A 16847-nucleotide genomic window follows, 5' to 3' on the forward strand; every position below is an offset into this window, starting at 1 on the left:
CTAAAATCCGACCGAGCCTCCTGCTTGAGAAATGATGAAGCGGATTGAGGTCGGCCCTGAAGCCTGATCTCAAAACCAGAGCAAAAAGCTTCTGATTTCATGGGTGTAACAGTTGAGAAAATATGAATTTATTCATGATTTGAAAAAAATGACTAATAAAGCCCAAAACTATGACAAAATAAATACGATTTAAAAACAAATCTGATAGTTTTGCTAATTTTAAATCATCCTGAAATGGCAGAACGCGTCTCTAATTTACACGAAAACAGACAACTTGGAAATCTATCCGTGTCTCTGCAGATTGCTGACTAAAGCTTTACGCTTTAGTGTTAGTGAAACTAATAATAAATGGCACGCAAGCGTACATAATGAAAATCCTTTAATATTTTGCACATAGATATATTCATATTATTATCGGTATAATAATAACTGTAAGTCAAAAATAATAGTCATTATATGCATATAAAACTAATCCATTAATTTACTATTGTACTATGTTGTATTTCTGTATATAAAACAACATGAAGAAACACCTCATTAGCTTATATACAGGAGCTTGAAGGAAGGAATAATAAAGCCAATAAACACACACACGCACACACATACACACACACAGGATCAGTGAAAACACTGATGAGGTTATTCAGCCACTGACAACATGTACAGAGTCCATTCTGCTTTCGTTGGTGTTCAGAAACACCTCGCATGTAAAAATAAAAACAATCCAAGATATGGAAAAACTAGCAAACATGATACTGATACTCCATCATAGATGCATGGTTAGAGATATTTCAAACTGCTTTGGTTGAAAAGAAACTGCATAAATAAACATCAAGGGCAGGGAAGCACCTTCAGAGAAGCCACAGCATTGTGTTTCTTGTGTCCTATTGCTACTCAGGATGATACAGAGAGACACCGATATAGAGAGAGGGACGGCTCGAGTGTTTGATTACCCAAATGCAGTACTGTTAAACATCTGTAAACCACAGGAGACATTTAGATTCTCATAGTCGTGCGTGGGTGTGTCTGTTTCTGTGGTTTGCGCGAGCGTCGTCTTTCACCCGAAAACATCCTGGGTCTCGCTCCAGTCCCCGTTCGAATGATTGCACCAGAGGGTCCCACAAAGCGACTGCTGTTATGAAAACTCAAATGGGGCCTGACTGTCGAGGTGAAGGGATGGAATATGTGCCTGGTGAGAGCGGGACTCCTGGGGCCCCTGAGTCAAGCCATACCTCCGGTCAACGGCGTGGTCAAGAGGAGCCATCAAAACTGCGGAGACAGAAATTTAGCTTTAAGCTAAGGCATGTTTTCAACAATAAAAAGGCCAAAATAGGATTTTCGGAGTTTGAAGCCATCTGTGTGTTAGTGTACTCTACTCTCCCATATATGCATTTACATATATTGTAACTTTTTGTTAAAATACTGATGTCCCCCTACACTGTAAAAAAAATAGCCAACTTCAAATTTTAAGGCAACCAGATTTTTGAGTTTTCTCAACTTATTTTTGTAGGCGTTTTCTAAGTTGAGAAAACGTAAAAATCTGCTGAAGGTGGTTGCCTTCAATTTTCATTGTTTTTTATTGTGTATACTCCCAAAAGAATTACTCTTCAGCATACCTTTAAAAAATAGCATTTATTACAAAACTTATATACTGTCAACAAACGGCCATTATTGTTGGTTTCTGTCAGCGTTGGTCAGCACTTGTTTTCACCAACTGAATATGTTAAATTGAAGTTCACCCCACCAAAAATGTTCCTTAAAGGAACAGTTCACCCCCCCAAAAATTTAAATTCTGTCAACATTTACTCAACCTCAAGTATTTCTAAGCCTGTGTGAATTTTTTGTTCTGCTGAAATATACTACCTCTGCCTAGTCAATATTACAATTACAGTTTTGAATTTTAAGCTTTTTAAACTTTTTGAATTTTAAGTCTGTTCTTATTGTGTCATTTCTTTTTAAACCTGTACGTCATGTAAATGTTATACAATTTTAATGATAAAGTTACATATACTTATATATCACTACACTTACAATATAGTAACAATTAAATTATAATTATAATCAAGTATTTTACATGGGTTTTAGTGTGTTTGTCAACATCACAGTCAAAAAAAGTGTTCAAAATATCATATTTAGTATTATATTATATTATATTTAGTATTATATTATCTGCAAGTATAGGTTTTTAAAATAGACTTTTCAAAATTTAAAAGACACTACAAGTGAACATTCACTACAATTAAGAGAGCTTAAAATACAGCACATAAACAGGCAATTTGACCAGCACAGATCTGTAACATCAAACACCAGAAACCGCTTTTTACTTCTTCAGTAAGAAAAGTACCTTCATTTGGAATTGTATACCAGCATTACTCTTAATGTTTATGAAATATGGTGGAAATAGTAAGAGTAGATTGCTTTACATACATATACACATACATGTGTCATCATTTACTAACCTCTGTTTTGTTCCAACCCTGTATTAGTTTCTTTTTTCTGTGAAACAAAACAAAACAACAACAACAACAACAAAAAAGAGATCTTCAGGAGGGCTTTAGTTATTCATTCAAGTAAAATGGATGGTGATTTATACTGTCAAGCTCCAAAATAGGCGAAAAAGGCACCATAAATGAAGTCCGTGCAACCTGTGCTCTATATTTCAAGTCTTCTGAAGTGCCATATTTCAAACATATGCTTTTCAAACTTGCATTTGTCGACTGACTTGAGAACTTGAGAAGAGCTTGGTAGTATATGTAATAACTGTTTGTTTTATAGAGGAAAGGAAATAATACAGGGATCTGAACATGAAGGTGAGTAAGTGATGACAACATTTTCGCTTACAAAATGACAAAACTGTTTCTTTAATGGCAGGTTTAACAAGAGGATTACAGAAATCATCCATGTATGGCATGGAAGTTGGTGTCTTTAATTTATAACAAACAAGAAATTGAAAACCTTCAGCATTCCTGTGAAATCTTACTGGGATTGGTGAGTAATCCCTAAGGATAAACGTCTGCCTTTCAGTTATTAAATATTAACAAAGCCATTTTCTGCCCCTGCTGGGCAGCTTTGCGAGATCACGGACAGACAGGGTCACTCTCTACCGTTGTATTACACATATGGACGCTTACATGCATGGACCAGAGGGACATGTGGGCTCTGTTTTTAACTATAGTAAGCTGCCTCGATGTGTAACGTCTCTTCCATCCAACTGAAATGAAATTGAAAGGCTCTATATAGGCAGCAACCCCATTAGTATCAGCCTCAGACAGCGCAGGCTGTTCATGCATATTGCACACAAAACTGGAAAGCACTTGTGAAAATCAGATCAGACAGAACTCTGACTGCTTCACAATTTCGGGAGTTAGGGTGAGCGGGTCAGTCTGCCAGGAAATAAAATTCTGTGTACCTACTTAATATAATGAGCACTTTGGTGGGAAGAACTAGTGTCTGGATTTGTGATTTTTTTCTTTCTCTGCAACGTGATGTTTTCTGTTGACCTGTAGAACTATTTCAATGACTTTGTCGGCCTGTAATTGTGGCGTCATTGATTCTGATGTGGTTGGTTATTTTATTTTATTCTGTCACAGCATCTCGACCAATTTTTTTTTACCACAATAAGCTGCAAAATGGGCCTGAATGTTATTTGAACAATATTTATCCTATTATAGTATTTATTAATATGTTGATTCAGTTTTTATTATTTCATTTTAATTTTAAGTTGTATTTTTGTGCTTTAGTAATTCTTCTTTTTTAATTTTTTTTAGTTGTAATTTTGTTAGTACTTCAAATTAACTTTCAAAGCAATATTTCTAATATTTCAATAAAATATAGTTTCAATTAAAAAGTTTTACTTTTAGTTAAAAATCACTAGTTAAAAACACTGTCCCAAATAGTTATAATCTAAAATAACAATTCCATACTCTAATAAGCACAATAAAACACATACAATGCACAAATATTTGATAGAATAATTACATTGTAATTTGTAATAACTTAGCACTTCTTTTCATTTATACTTTGAATAAAGTATATTTGCATTTGTCATTTTGTCATATTTATTGAAATTCTGCACTTACTGGAGTTTGTTGCGATGCATCAGCAAAGGATACAGTGCTGCCTTAGATGTTGGCCTTTCTTATAAGGCAGCATAATTTAGCTGCCTACCGTTTTGGAACAGCCTTCACTTCAGGAACACACCAGTGATGCCTTAAAATGCTGTCTATGTAGGCAGCCCACTAGGGTTTGGAACAGAGCCGAAGTCATTTGAGCAGAACTCACCTGTCCCAGAGCTTCACGTTCCTGCAGTTGTTGCTGCAACATCCTGCTGATATCAAAGCTGTGAAGATAAAAAAGACTTTTATTAAGTTTTTCTGCACAGCAGTCGGATCTGGAAGAACAAAGCCCATTCATTTTCTCTATAGGGAAATGGAGATTTTTAATGCTAGCATGTAAATCCACAAAATACCAAAGCAAAGATTAATTTGCTTCTGTGGAAGCCATGCTGTTACAAGGGAATATTTTGCAATACACTGAGAATACAATGATTTTACTCTTGTAAGCAAAAGTTGAATAGTTATACTTCTTATCTGCATCTTTTTGTGTAGCTACAAAGTTTGAGTTTGTCATAATAGACCTTTATACAACTTTTTCATATTCAGTTTTCATAAGCCTAGTTTTTTTTTCAGTGCATCAAAGGTTATAATGTCATGATTTGTCTTGGAGCTGGTTGTTTTGGGGGTTTTTTCATAAAAGGAAACCCTACTTTCTACAGATTTCAGGGGTTTTTTTCTGAAATGCCATTAAAGAACAATTTTGGGTCCCAAAACAACCTGTCAGTGAGCTCTAAAAAAACATTTTTCCTATTTTTTTAATAATCTTGGGGAACCTTTATACAATAAAGAACATTTTTGATCACTGAACCGTTAGCATGGATGTTTAATGTTCTTCACGCATCCATAGATGCAAAAAAGAACTTAATTTGTAGGAGTGTATAATAGTATGAGGGACAAAAATACTTCTAGAGCCAAAGCCACTGAAAAAGTATAATAGCAGCTTATTGTCATAATACAATCCTCAACAATGAACAAAAATTGAAAGCATTTGGATTTGATTTTTCCACAGAGGTGTTGGTAAGTTTCAGTGTGATTGGCGCACATTAAGCTTGACACCGAGGGTGGTCTGTAGAGGAAATAAGAGGCTCTTGACATAATTTGCTGCCCTCACAGCGCCTGAGCAGTTATTTTCTCTTTTTAAGGTTCAATTGCACACCGGAGACCACAGGCAAACCCTCTTGTTTACCTGCTTTACAGAGCCTGGTGGTGACAACATGTCCTGCATGCCTGCCCAGGCTAAACCAACTGTGAACCTGTCTGCTTTTCCCATATGCCACCCTGTCAAACACACACACACACACACACCAGTCCTTTGGGCTGAAACACTCTGTTGAGGGTATAATTTAGCAAAGTAAGAGCATACGGTTAAATACCATTCGCAATGTCACTGACTGCTTTTATGGGTAGCTACAAACTGACACCACAACGCACAAGTGCAGCTTTCATTGGCAGGTTAATCAGAGGTTAGCCAGCTTTCCTGTACTCTGACTGTTCAAAGTCATTCGATATTCATTCGGATAGAGTGATGGCACATCCATTCTTTCTGAGCTTGCCTCCATTAAGCCGGCATCAATAGTGCTCTGTTTCATTCACCACTTCAGTTTTTTCATCTCGTTATCATATTTGCTTCAGGCGTGCACATGCAGTCAGCCATTAAAGATTCATGCCAGTCTGTGGACTTCTAAGAAACACTTTAGGAGGCTTTAGCAGACATCCTGGCCGGTTTATCCGCTAACATTCACAACGTGAAAAGAGATAAAGCGCAGGAACAACCGGGAACGTGAACCAAAACTGATGTCCAGAAGAGAGACTGGCCCTCCGCTTTGATCAAACAGCAGATAATAAGAACGACAAAGAGGTTTAGGACTCTGCTCCACAAATGCTCAAAGGATGATCAAGGATAAGGATCCAATCAATATTTGGTGATGATAAAAATCAAAAGCAAGGATTCTCAGTATCATTCAATCACGATTGAGATTTGCATCCATTGAAGCAGAATGTTCTCAAATCATACCAGATAACATGATCATCAGGCTTTGCTGTTATTCATTTTGGCAAATAATAAAACTTCATCCTATCTGTTTTCTAAATGCATGTTAGACAACGTTTTGTGATTATGATTCACCCATGCATATGGGTCATTGCGAAATTTGTTTTCGGCCGCATGATTATTAATCAAAATATAACTGCAATATTTCACTTTCAATGAAAACAACAGATTTTTTCCTGGTGACGTATGACACTATTGCACGGTATACAACATATCATGATTGGTGTTGATTGAACAATCACATAACAGAAAATACGAGCGAAAATATCTGTTGCTGTTTTTACTTTATTTTTACTTTAAAGCTAGAAGGGCTAGAAGGTATTTTGGTAAAAAAAAAAATGCATATAAATATCAGTTGCCAATCTAAATCTGCCAATAACGTCTGATCACAATGATATTTAAATGCTTATGATATTTAAAATGCACTGTAGTTTTTATTCTGGAGGTAAAAACTTATGATGGGATCATTTCCAAAAACCGATAACCAGTAATTGTTTTCCAGGAAGTTGGGTTGTTTTGATTAAGTTATAATAACTTAATAACAACACAATGCAGAGAGATGAAAAATAAACTTTAATCAAATGCCTGATATAAAATACTTAATACCGAGGAAAAAAATTGCAATTACAATAAAAGGTCTTTACTTGCTAAAAACAGTATAAAACGCATTAGGTATGACGCGTCTTTTTGGGTTATTGAGTTCTTAGATCATTTCTTAGAAACATGGCAGGAGATCTCTCCAAATCTCTTGTTGTATCCTGCCATTAACATTAACAATCATTATACTAGGCTTTACATTATAATAAAGCCCTAAGCATGCGTTTAGCTCTTGAGCTTGAATATCGAAATTGTATTGTGTGGGCTTGGCTGGTAGCTTATAATGTTTAATTTGCCCTGAGAGCTCATGGGCTGATATTTATGCCATGCGGGCGACTCAGATCTGTCGGACGGAGTCTGTCCTGAAAGAGGCAGCTCGGAGGTCAAGATGTGCGAAATCGTATTTGTACAAGTTCAAAACTTCTGTCAAGATGAATATCTCTTTCACATTCTCCCATAACCGATACACACACACACATGCACACAAACAGCCGCTAACACAAACGCAGACAGACTTACACATTTCCATCATCGTAAAACAGGGATTATGGGAGAATGTCCTATATTTTTAGAGATCATGGGAACGCTTAAGCTCTGACGGCGGGAGGGGGGGATCACAAAATTCACTTTTTCGCTGAGAAGAGCAGCTACTTGCTTTTCTCTCAATTGTTTAGGATTAATAACGAAAAGAAATCAGTTATAGATAAGGTACATTTTTACACATGTATTGTTTGCTCACCGCTGTGGACATTTGCCCGCAACCTTTTTGCAGGGCGATTTCGTTATCCAAAGGCATAATTCCAAGTAACTGCCTATAAAAACATATGTTGTCTTAGTTGACCATTTTCACACATTTGCACCTCTATTGATCATATTCTTCATGTACTCCGCTCCAAATGTAGCAATAGATGTAGCAAAAATGCACAAGAAACGACAGCGCTTGCCATATGCTTTCATGTCCAACTGTGCAGAAAAATAACCCGTGAAATGTAAGATAAACCAAAATCTAATTTCTGAGATTTTTGCTGCAAGGACTCGATTCTTAACAAGGTTTGAGCACTGATTCTGCAAAATAGCCAATTATAAATTCTTCCTGAACATTAATTATTTTATCAGTTCAGGTTGTGTAGTTGACGTTAAAGCGGCTTAAACTGCTTATAGCACCTTTCAACACACTAAAATAATGTCACATGCTGCATCCTATAAAGAATAGCCACGATGCCCCTCAGAGAGCATGCAAACTGAAGGTCATTGCCTAATGAAGCTCAATGCACATTCATGCATCTCATGACTGCGTTAAACCATATCCCTTCAGGCAGAGTCACGTTCGGTTCAGCCTGCTGCTGGCTCCACTGTAGCGCAGATTTCATTGTGTTAATCACACACATGCCTTCTTATTAAAGACAAAAACAATTGGATTTGCTGCGTGCTGCTTCTGAAATACATGGAAAGATGGTCTAAATATTTTACATTCTCACTGCAATATTGTAGCTGCAGTGTCTGGGAAACCTGTCAGAAAACAGTTGTTTTTGCAGTTATGCTTAGTTGTGCAAAAACATGTGGAGATGCAAAGCAGAGTTTTTTGGGAAACGCACAATCCTCACGCAAAGCCATGACTCAACAGTCTGAGCTGAGCCTGCCGTGACAATCCATTAGAGGCCCGTGACTAAGAGCTCACTGTAATATTCTTTCCCGGGGAAATAAAAATACTCAAATACGGTGCATAGGGCAAGAATTATAGGAGGTTTTCTCACTTGCCAGATCCTGTTTTTGTTCACTTCATCAGCTTAAACCGAACCACTGCCTAAATGTAAGCCTATTACTCTCTATGGCATTTTTGAGCATCAGTTAAACACTGCTAAAGAAGACAAGGAGGCCATATATACATCAATACATTTCACATGCGAGACTTTTCCCCCCTTTATATGAGATTTCTATTTATATATTTTTGCCACAAATATTTGTAAATTATATTTCTGTCGTACATAGTTAATTTGTTATAGCTTATTATTATTATTTTTATATTTGTTTAACTGAAGTCATAGGTGTCGTTGAAAATAAAAAAGAATAATAGTAAAAGCAACCTTTATTAATAACTGATGAAAAAAAACTGTACTAAAATAAACATGTATTAGATTTATTTTTAAAGAGTTCTTCTTTTATTTTAATATTTTAATAATATAAAATAACACAAAACTAAAATGTGGCCTTCACTATACAATGCTTTTGTAAACTTCACTAAAAAAAGAGTTACATTTAAATAATAAAATGTAAAAAAACAAAACTGAAATATAATTTCCACTATATAATAAATTTGTTAAAGGCTGTAAATTACTAAAATAAATAAAATTATGTAAAAAAATATTAAATGTAACTTTCATTATAATGTGTAATGAAGAGATACAATTTTACGAAAAATAAAACGTAAAATGTAATCAAATATATTTAGCAAAGGCATTAAAGTTGAACCTGATTATTCAGCAGGACACCTGTAAGACTGCGTTAGTGGAAGTGGGGGAAAGGTCTTTGCCTACTGTATGTGTAGAGGTAAACACTGAGAAAGCCATCAGCTTCAGGGCTAAATTTAGAGTCTGAGTCAGAGGGGGGTATCTCCCAAGGTCACGGAGGAGCGCACACAACACAGCCTTCACGCGCACACTAACACACACACACACACACAGCAATTGAGATACAGGTCTGCCTAAACCACAGGCTTCCCTGAGGGCTGAGAGTTTGAGTCTGAAGAGGTCTGACTTCTGTATTATCAGGAAATGGCCTTTTTTTTCCAGAAGTTGTGCAATGGCCGCTTTGTCTCCTCTTTGAAAGCCTCCCTCTTATCTGTGGTATTAGGAAGGTCTCATATTCGTCACATGTTTAAACTGAAGTGAAAGTAGCTGAGAAAGAAATCTCACGTGCATAAGAGTTTTAAGTGTTTCAAGTAGAAAAGCTTAGACGAGCACACGGGCGTAATTTAACAGGCTAGAAAACATGATCGTATCACTGCGTTTAGGAGAAATAGCGATGTCAGCTTCAAACGACTTGAATAGTATCAATTCAAATTTATTTCACTATCACACAATGCTGTTGTAAGTCACATGGACACCGCTTATATGATTTTTTTATGGTTCATATTTGGTTGAAAAGATTGACCACTGTATTATTAAAATGTCTTTTATGTTACACATAAGAAACAGGACATTGGTTCTGGCATGATGAGTAATGATTGGTTCGCTTTGATGAGTAAACTATTACAGAAATTTCATTTTTGGGGGATCTGGTCTTTTAACCTTGCTCTCTTAAAAAACACCTTGGTCCCTCCATCTGCTCATAGTGCGGGGTCAGCAAAAAATTTGAAAAATACAAATCTGAGCCAAGATATAGAGAGAGAAACGAAGAATAGAGTGCCCATTTTTCTCTGCCTATAAAACAATGCCTCATTTTAATGTTCAAGACACGTTTTCTTCAGCATAAAGCTGGATATCGACAGATGTTGTCAGCTCAGTGTAGCCGTATACTGTACTGCCTGTATGGAAACAGCTTTCATGTGAAATCCAAAACCAGCGACCAAATTTCCGGCATGAGCTGACAGCATTAGCTACTGTACAACGTGATTCCCATGCAAAGTCCAAATAAAGCCGCCCTGCATCTTAACCAGAATATAAAAAAAAAAGCTAGCACCGTGATGGCATAAAGATTAGTTTAGAGGAGGTCAAGAGGTGCTTGTTTTTGTGCAGGATTTCATAAAAAAGGCAGAGGGATTGTCTTGTGACGCTGTTATTTAGATGCTCATTTATCTGAACTTTGTTGGCTAAAGTCAATGTGATGTTTATAATCATGTGCTTTGGCTTTTTGAATAAGAGCCACACGCTAAGAAAGCAGAAAAATAATAATTCTCTGAAAACCTCTTACAGGATTATCCAGAGCTTCAACATCACTACATCTACGCACAAGTTTAATTCCCACTACAAATACTACGTTTATGATTTGTAGCGACTGCACACACTGCAACACACCTCCATTTGAATGGATGGATTTTTTAATAGCTACACAATGCAATGTCAATACGGTAATGACTTCCATCATGCCGGGCTGCAAATAGACAACCAAAGCTCTTATGTCACAAACTGCGATATAATCCCAGTTAAACTGTGATATAACTGTGATATATCTTATAAAACTCAGTTTACTACAGTTGAATGAACCAAATAAATAAATAGCATTGGTCCGAGCATCGTGACTGCAACGGTAAATGCCGACAATGCTGATAGATTCTCTATAAAACCGGTCACTGACAGAAACATCAACAATATCCTTGTTATCTAAGTAATAAATGAACACTCTAAAGTAAACTGATTCATTTTAAAGGGATTGTTTTATCGTTTTAATCATTTTAGACATTCTGAACTCCCTTGACTTGTAGTGTTCGGAAAAATTCTAATTCAGAATATCTTATTTTCTGTTCTACAGAAGGTTCTAAGTTATATAAAGCTGAGAAAATGTCCATGGATTTTCTTTTTTGTGCACTACCCCTTTAAAACCCAATACTTCACACACACACTCTAGTCTATTAGATCATCGACACCGCAAGGCATTTCAGAGCAGCATTAGGGTCGTTCAGGGGAAGATATGGATGATGTGGAAGTGTACAGGGTCAGTGGACGTGCGGTTTCCCCTTTGGGACCAACACCAGAACAGTCTGTGACAGTGACAAATGTCTACAGCAGCATTACAGACACATAGGACAATGCTGAAACCACAGCATCCAACAACAGTCATCTTGTTAGCAATTACCTTTTATTGTTAGTGCTGAGCTGAAAGCCATTCTTGAGGTTCTCTGCCATTTGTAAAGCTTATATCTTTCAACAACTATCATCGATTTCTTTTTGACCTTGTCAAGTTAGAAAATGTTTTTTCATCACCAGGAAGGTGCTACCCTAAACGTAACGAATAAATTTTCTCTGAAAAGATGAGAGAAGCCAGTTTAACTGCCGAAAGTCAGCTAAAGAAGTTCTGTATTCTGAGTTATTTAAATCGGGGCATCAATCTGCTCTTTCTTGGTTCTTATTTCATCTTAAGGGGGCATTTCTTGAAGCTAATGAATGCAAAGTGAGTCACATCTTTCACCTTGAGGTGAGTGTTTTATGGGCGGCGTGAACTATAGGCTACTCAGCATGTTCTCCTGTAGAAATCGTTATCTGCAGCTGTGGGATATGCACATAGCTGCCCAGCTCCTTTGATTTGCACCATTTCTCTAATGTGTGTTTGTGTGTGTTTATTTAAAATCATGGGGATTTTGAACAGTCAGCACATCTTTTATATCATAAGTAGTCAATTGCACAAATAACTTATGTAAAGCAGCAAAAGACAAAATTTTGAGTTATGTCTTAATATGCCTACTTCCCTGCCATATAGGGTACAAAAAAATAGATACATTTTACTATTGCTATAGGCCTCAGGAGAGGAGTTGTGAATGGCAGTGAAGCGGCAGAACTGATGCATTAGGTCACATGACAAAAACAATATGGCGGATGTAGTATGACCCAGTTACGTTCTTACTGCAGACAAATAGAATATATAGAAGATACTTTTTAACAGACACAAAGAAAGTCCTTCATCCAGTGTAATAAGTATGTGATTTTATATGTGTTTGATTTGTGCTGACGTTTTTGAAAGATGTTTCAGTTTTAAAAAGATGTTTGTGATGTCTAATTCTATGGTTTTAAATGTGCAGTATTACATTTCTCTATAGAGGTCCTCTAAGTACCGAACCATGCTATTATACATTTTTAGTACTTTGCACAGAAATTTGCATGTCATAAAGGAGGCCAAACAGTGAATGGAGAAGTTTAACACAATGTCCAAGTTGTTTAGTTTTGATTCTCGCCATACCAGGAGTAGGTCTGGTGTCTCTGGAGAAATAATTAACTGTGCTTCAAGATAGATGAGCCAATCATGAGTAACTTCAGCAGAGTCCATTGCAATCTGAAAGTGGTCGGCACGCTAGAAACCTCAAAGACCTTGACATCAGCAATCATCAGATATCCGGGTAACGCTGTTTTACTGCAAATTGGACATAAATTACCTCAGAAGCCATATTTATGATTAGGAATTTAGAGATCATTTTGATCAGGTCAGAAACTTTAAATATGGCGTAGGAGAGAACCAAAAGTATAAATAACCATATGATGCATATTGTATGCATGTTATAGCATTTATAATATTTATTTGACAGTCTATTGCTAGATTAAGGTGTCCAGTCCTGGTGATAGAGGTGCTGCAGAGATTAGCTCCAACCTGTCCAAACACCAGATGTGTCTACTAATCTTGATTAGCTGTTTCAGGCAGAGTAAATCAGAGGTAAACTCTTTTCAGATGTAAACTCTGCAGGATAGTGCTAGGAACCGACAACAGGATTGAACACCCCTCATCTAGACAGTGTGGATGATGTTTATATGGTTGCCAAATAAATGGGATGTTACATTTAGTTAAATACTGACTAAAAATATTGTATATGTTTTGGCTTTGATCAGATTTTCCAAAGAAATAGGCAAGAATAAACTTGCCATCCTCCACGATTTCTATTCATTCCAACAACAAAGCACTTGAACGTGACAAACTCATCATCACGACATCAGAAGTGGAAAGTTTTTTGATTAAACCTCCTAAAGTTCTGTTTCTCTTTTTACCATTTATCAGGTCGTATATTTGGTGTATTAGCTACTAATCAGATACTGAACTGGTGAACGTGAGATAAAAATAGAGAAAGGAGAAACATTTTTCAGGCATAAAAGCACAACTTTGTTTTGTTATGTCATTTTGCATTTCAGACCCACCATTCACACCATTGTAAAGGCTCCGATGGTGTGGCGACAGCTCTTCTCCTGCCAACCTCCGAGGTGACGTCTCTACCAGGGCTGCCAAACTTCCCATGTTCAGGGCTCATGCTGTACTGGTGCCTCAACATCTCAGGACTACTTCCTCCCCAGCTTGCTTTTGTCATGGTGGAGCTCTGACGTTCCTAGCAGCAGGTGTCTAGCTTCTGGACTCCCAGGCCCACTTCCTAAGCTGCCCCTGTGCCTCTGGATGTAGAGCTCAGGACTCATTGGTTGTCCTGGAGCCAGATGGTGCTTTGGATGAGTCTCTGACCCGTGACCAAGGGATCGACCATATTTTTCCCGGACTAAGCCCTCTAATCAGCCGATGGTCAGGCACAGATATGGAGCCACAGCGTGGTCGGCAGGGCTGGGGCAGTACGAAGGATACTCCAGGCTGGTGCTTCTGTGTCGGACGGGAGGGTCAGGGCTAGAGATCTCCACCCGATCTCCTTCCCCTCTTTTCCCAAGGCGAGCCTTCTGGATCTCTGGGCTTTTATTCCCAGGTCCTCCGCTAGACGGTGGCTGTGGCTGCTTATGGTGTGGATGCTCAGAGCTGTCTGCGCTTCCAGCGCTAGCGAAGTGCTGGGCCCGTCCCCACGCCCCGCATCAAGCCGGGTACCAAGAGCCCACTCTGGCTATCAATGGAGTTACGGCACCCAACGGACCCGTGCCACTTTGGCCCCCTTCCCTACACTGCCCCCTTTCTCCTCGTCTATCAGCAGGCAAATTTCCCTAAGTTCCAGGTTCTCCCGAATGACCTCTTCCTGCTTGCGCTCCAATTCTGTCAGCTTCTGAAGGTACAGTGCCACCTCCTTACGCATAACGCTGGCACTGAAGCGGCCCAGACGCTGCCACTCATGCGCGACACTCGCTTGCCCTTTTGCCGGTCATCGTCCAGAAAACAGCAGAGGTCTCGCAGTTTCCCGATTGTCGCCCTGCAGCTTCTGGTTTACCTCCTTCACCACAATTGAGAACACAAAATATATAAAAGTTTTTACATATTTTAAAATGTTGCCATTCAAGGACAATTTCTAAGGCCACACAAACTATATCATATAATTTCTTTGATTTAATAATTCAGTATGAATGTAGTTAAAAGGTGTTGTTCAAGCAATGTTCTCATGTATATGTCACTGATCTAATATAGAACACTCTAAAACTATGATTTAACAAAATCATTAGAGCAACACCTCATTTGAAACACACACAAGAACCAAATGCATTTGGCACAACTGTTACCAAACTTTGCGTGACATATGATGATTGAATTTAAACTGAGATGAAAGAGTTTCAAAATATATTGCATTGCTTAAAAAATGCAAGTATAAGTTCAATTGTCATATGGACTATTTTCATGGAACTTGACAGATGTGGTCACTGTGAATGTCTTTATATGGCTAATTATATATATGTGTGTGTGTGTGTGTGTGTGTGTGTGTGTGTGTGTGTGTGTGTGTGTGTGTGTGTGTGTTAAAATCATAAAACATGCATTTTTATGTTAATGTGTCTTTATATGCAATATTCATGGTTAAAAATTGGGCAAGGCTCACATTCATGCACAACAGGTGTTCTATGGTTACAGTTCAAACATCAAAAACATTAAATATTAATAATAAATTAATAATTATACTATATATATATATATATATATATATATATATATATATATATATATATATATATATATATATATATAATGCAATAATGCAGTAAGAAAATATTCAATGCGTTATACAAGCAGTACGATGTGCACCTAGGTGCTTCTGGCGCATCTTTAGAGAGCACAGGTGTGCTCCAGACACCCATGATCTCATCCGCTCACCTTCAGCCCCCGGATCTCGTTCAGATGCAGCTGGAGGCTGCGGTTCACCTCCCGAATCAGATTACTGTGATCCAGAATGACGCTCATTTTATCGGCTTCAGACCTTCGGAGTCGCTGCACCAACTCCTCTTTGCTCCATTGGAGGAGCTCTTCGTCCGTGAGGTTGGAGATATCTTCTGCTGTACTTTCTGGCGCCTTGGATCCAGGCTGTGCTTGTAGAGACTGTGCTTTCTCCATCAGAAGTATGAGCCGCTGCTGTGATACCAGGTGCTGATCAAATATTAATGAGGCAGGCAGCATCCGCTGTGTTAGGAGGAGTCAGGGAGACAGAGGACGCATCGTGGAGTGATGCCCGTATCCGATGCCCTTAGAGTGGGACTCGCCTCGACTTTTCCCAAAGCAACAGCTGATGCAGCTGACGAGGTGAAGGAAGGGCGGCATACAGAACAGGTCCGCCCAGATAATTCAGCATCGACTCCCGTTCATAGTTCTTGTAAGTTTGTAAAAGTGACGGTACAGGATAGCCGGTGAGATATGGGTGGTTTCAGGCGGCCCGATGCGCTCGCCTGCGTCCGCCTCTGCGCGCTCCAGCATCCTCATGGAGATGGAGGAGGAGAGACGGCAGCATCCTCAGCCAGAGCTCTGGAGAAATGAGCGTGACTGCAGCGACTGAGTAAATTCTCTCTCTCTCTCTCTCTCTCTCTCTCTCTCTCTCTCTCTCTCTCTCTCTCTGTTTCTCCCTCTGTTGTGTCGTGCATGTTTGTGTGTGTGTGTGTGTGTGTGTGTGTGTGTGTGTTGCCAAGAGGTGATGCTGCCCACAAACTAGCATTTACATTTGTATCGAGCGCCATCTATGGACACATTTAAGTACTACGTATGAATGGACTGACATGTTTTCCTTGAAGCATTTTGTGTCAGACAACTCTTGAATTAGATATTTTTTCATTTAAAAAAAATTAATACTGGCCTCTAAGACAACCTATAAAACTACTAAATATATTAACTGACAAATAACATATGTATAAATGTACAATAACATTTAGTCACATTCAAACTTTTGTCGTTTGACCTGGCAAATTTGTGACCGTACTAAATGACATACTAAACAAGATTATTTTTATTGTGACTTTTTATTTATTCATCCATTATTTTCATACTTTCTACGCCTAGTAAATTTCATCAACATTCATAAACAGAAATCATTATTCATTTAAATATAGATTGTAATACGTTATCTAAGAACAAATTTAGGCTATTGGGTATGTACTGTTATGGTGTGTGTGTGTGTGTGTGTGTGTGTGTGTGTGTGTGTGTGTGTGTGACGATCCACGATTAAAAACAGTGCTTGGTCAAAATGTGCATAGCCTACTTTAGTTGTATATTAATTT

The 16847-nt window shown here is 38.0% G+C and overlaps 1 pseudogene; it reads right to left on the reverse strand.

Annotated features, from left to right (window-relative positions):
• Positions 1-715: 715 nt before the first annotated feature.
• LOC122347258 lies at positions 716-15696 on the reverse strand (annotated as a pseudogene).
• Between the last annotated feature and the right edge of the window lie 1151 nt (positions 15697-16847).

Source organism: Puntigrus tetrazona, chromosome 6 (assembly GCF_018831695.1).
Source record: "Puntigrus tetrazona isolate hp1 chromosome 6, ASM1883169v1, whole genome shotgun sequence".
Taxonomy (NCBI): domain Eukaryota; kingdom Metazoa; phylum Chordata; class Actinopteri; order Cypriniformes; family Cyprinidae; genus Puntigrus; species Puntigrus tetrazona.